Consider the following 4,240-nt stretch of genomic DNA (forward strand, 5'->3'; position numbering starts at 1 on the left):
TTTTGGGCTTTCACTTAACAGAGAAAACATGTTTTCTCTTCGGTCGGGTGGCCCCGGGGCCATGATTATTTAATATTTCTGTTTTTGTTTATTTGAGAAATAACACTCTTATAAAGAATGAAAATGTAATTAAGCAAGAACATGAGAACGATTGAGCGAGCGAATTTATCACCGATGACGTCCGTACACGCGGAGTATTAGTCGGAGACTGTGTACTAAACTTAAAACCTATATTTTCACCAAATCACAAGCGCTGCTTTCCAATCAAATACGAACACAATTCGCTCCACAATTCTCCAAAACTGATATGAATTATATTCGTGAAACCACCTGCTAGCTAATCGAAGAACTTCAAATTACCAAATTAAGTTAACGCATTTTCAAAGAATTAGAAACCAATTTCAAACAAATCCAGAACCAATGGACATTAATCCGTCATCACAGGTCATAAATAAACCTTAGATTGTACAAACTGTATAAGATAATACAATAAATTGGCAGACTAATTATTCACAGAGTAACGTCCTAAAGATGATACACGAAAGCAAGCAAAGATTCATGCACCCTCGGCTAAAGTTTCAAAGAATAAACTATATAAATGAAAAGCATTTTTAAGGGTAAATTCTGATTTGTCCTATCTTGTAAGAAATATATACAAACTGGGAAAATCTTAAGAATACTAATAGATACTGAAATAAGTTGCTCATATCTACCGCAAATGATAACTTAAAAATATATCCGTTAATTGCAATCAATTTCAGAAATAACTTCGGTGCCACAACATTCCAAGTAGAAAATTGATTTACATAAATAATAAAAAAGGGAATATACATTTTCTCAATGTTGTAACTAACATAACACACATTTAGGACAAGAAAGAAAGGAACACAAAAGAAAGGAATAATATTATTAAGAAATAGAAACTAGACTAGACTAGAAAGTCTGAAAGCGCTTACTGAAATAAATTTCGGGAAAACATACACTTTAAAACAAAAGAAAGATAAAGATACTTCTGAAAATAGAAACTTTTTAAATAACTTGAAGTCGTAAATTAATAAGAATATTTACAGGACGAATTTTTCAAATTACATAGTGAAATTACAGTAGTGATTTAGATTTACCTTTTCGTATTGATGTAAGAGCGGAAATCAGAATAACTGAAGAAAAGCCAATGAAAAATTCTCTAGCGTTTTTGAGCAGCGAAAATATAACCTAGGGAATGCGCGATTATAATAAGAGTCTAATTGCCTGTCACGGTGTTACGTTAAAAATGAAAACGCGTGCGTACGGTTCCACAGTTCAATTACAAGAGAGCTTATTTTTTTTTAAATTTCATTTAGTTGCTTAGCCTAAATCTTAAAAAACTAACGGCTTAAACTAGTGGTAATATAAGTATATGTAACAAAAGGCGTAAGTAATTATATTTCGTTAAATATTGTAATAGATGAATTAAGGTAAGTAATAAATGAAGGTAATATAAATATATTACTAAGGTAAGTATATTATTTTGTACAATTCAATATTTATAAATTCAATTTCATTATTCATTATAATAATTTAATATTTCATTTTCTTAAATTTAGTTTYAGATTTACAAAGATGTCGCTTGGCGCMACRCCGGCCACCTTGACWGGATCAAGTTCCTTCAACGTCCATTGGAAGTAAGGCTAATTTGTGTATGGGGCGCTTAATTGTGCCCGCTTTCGTTGTTACGTCTGCGACGCGCACCTTGCCGTCTTTCCCTTCGACGGTTGCGACGACTCGTCCTATTACCCACTTCTGCGGTGGTGTGTTGTCTTCGTGTACGAGGATTCCGTTTCGGGTGTAGCCATTTGGTGCGCTCCTGAATATCCGTCAGGTATGTTTTGGACCACTGTCACTAAAACTGTTCCTTGAGACAGCAAACAAGTTGCCATCTCTCGCAGCAATGAATTGGGTCCATTGCTAGCTCCGCTGGTGGGAGTGCTCGCAGGGAGCACCCTATTATGAGATGCGCCGGAGTTAACGCTTCGCCGTCGTTAGGGGCCAAGAATTGAGAATTGCTTCCACTTCGGCCAACAGTGTTGATAGCTTCTCTGCTGTGAGGAGTACGTTGCCGATTGCGCTAACGATAAGATGTTTGGCGGACTCCGCCGAAGTGCGGCACCCTCGGTGGTATAAAGGTGAAGCTTAATCCTTCTTCTGCGGCGAATCCCTTCAGCTCCGTTGCCTGTGCCAGAAACGCCTCCTTCAGCTCGCGCAGCTTGCGATCGGCGCCGACGAAGTTGGTTGCGTTGTCGCTGAACATCTTTTGGGGCATTCCTCGGCGACCAATGAATTTTTAGGGCGAAAATAAATGAATTAGTTGACAGGTCTGAAACTAATTCTAGATGTACTGCTTTGGAAGTAAAGCAAACGAAAACTGCAATATAAGTTTTCACGGGTGGTCGACCGCGTATTTTCAAAGTTGTGTATATCGGACCACAAAAATCTGCGCCACATATAAGAAAGGGCTCGAAGTCTTTCGATTGGCAAATTTCCCATAATTTGGTTTTGCAACTTCGCCTTGTAATGAACACAATGTATATAGTTTCTTACGGTTCTACTGCAGGCTTCTCGGGCACTAATTAGCCATACGCGTTCTCAAAGAAGCGCAACCAACGCTTTAGCCCCAGCGTGGTGATTTCGAATATGCAGGAACCGTAAATACGTTATAACGAAGTACGAACTTTTATTTAATAAAAGCGGAAATTTGGCATCGTATGGGAGAGGTGCATTTAATAGGCGACCTCCTACTCGGATTAATTTGAATGACAGTGACATATCCGAGTACTCATGCAAAAACGGGTTGAGTTTTTGCAAGTTTGCGAGTGGGGTGGTACCTTTATGCAATTTTTGAATAACATCCGAAAATTCTGAATGTTGGACCACCTGTGCAATTTTTAGAAAGCTCAAGTTTAGCTCTTCTGAAGTCAGATCTTGTCCCCTGGAGGATTTTGGTGGTCGCCTGATCCATCGTAATATATATGCGATCACACGAAGCAATTTTTTATGAGAAGAGAATTTTTCAATGAGGTTCAATATTGAATTTTTCTCAGCAGTCGAAATTAATGTAAATGTAGTTTTCTTCTTCTCTTATGTTTCGTCTTCTGGTGAGAGCTGGAAGTGGTTATTAATTGCCCATAATCCAGGGTCTTCTAGGAGGAACTGTGGACCCCTAAACCATATTGAATTATTTAATTCGTCCACGTTACAACCCCGAGACACTTGATCCGCARGATTTTGTTTCGTTGGCACATGTCGCCAATACACTTTGTCAGTCAACTCTTGGATTTCGGACACTCTGTTTGCGACGAAGGTTTGTAGTGAGGATGGRTGTGTTTTAATCCAATGCAAAACGATTTCTGAGTCTGTCCAAAATGTAGCTCAAGACGCGGATGAGATTTGGTTTTCAGCGGAGCCACTCTAGACTTTGCAGTAAGCAGCATACATTTAATACCACTAGCAGATTGGCTTCGGATGTATAAGCAGCAACCGTACGCCCTTATTGAGGCGTCGGAGAAGCCATGTATTTGGCAGATGGCACTCGACTCAACGTTTACGTAACGAGGAATGCTTTTCGATGAGAGTTGCATTAGGTTGGCTTTAAAGCTCTGCCAGCTAGTGTCAAGGCGCAATGGAATCGACTCATCCCAATCTAGTTTTTGGATCTAAACCTCTTGCAATAAGATTTTTGCTTTGGTAACTAGTGGGGCTAATAATCCAAGAGGATCGAAAAGGCGAGCAGAAACTGATAATATGTTTCGTTTAGTGGCTCGTAAATCATTAAAATTGTCATCTAGAACAAATCGAAACAAATCCTCTTTCGGCAACCAATGGATTCCCAACGTTTTAGTGGAAYTTTTGTCATTGAAGCTTAATGACCTTTCAGTGCAATCACTGTTGAAAAAATTAGGGTGGTTCGAAAACCATTTCGTTAAGGTGAATCCGGCCGAGTTTAATATTTTAATTACCTCACTTTTCAAAAGTCTAGAGACTCAAAATTTTCGGATCGTGTTAATAAATCATCAACATAAAAGTCTCTTTTGATGGCCAATGAACCGAGTGGATATTTCATTGTATTAGCATCACTAAGCATTTGCAAACACCGTGTTGCGAGAAATGGAGCAGGCGCAGTGCCGTATGTTACGGTATTAAGACGAAAAATTTGAATTCGCTCAGAAGGATGCTCTCTCCACACAATAAGTTGACAATTTCTGTC

Source organism: Bactrocera latifrons, unplaced genomic scaffold (genome assembly GCF_001853355.1).
Source record: "Bactrocera latifrons isolate USDA-ARS-PBARC rearing strain unplaced genomic scaffold, ASM185335v1 scaffold_1127, whole genome shotgun sequence".
NCBI lineage: Eukaryota > Metazoa > Arthropoda > Insecta > Diptera > Tephritidae > Bactrocera > Bactrocera latifrons.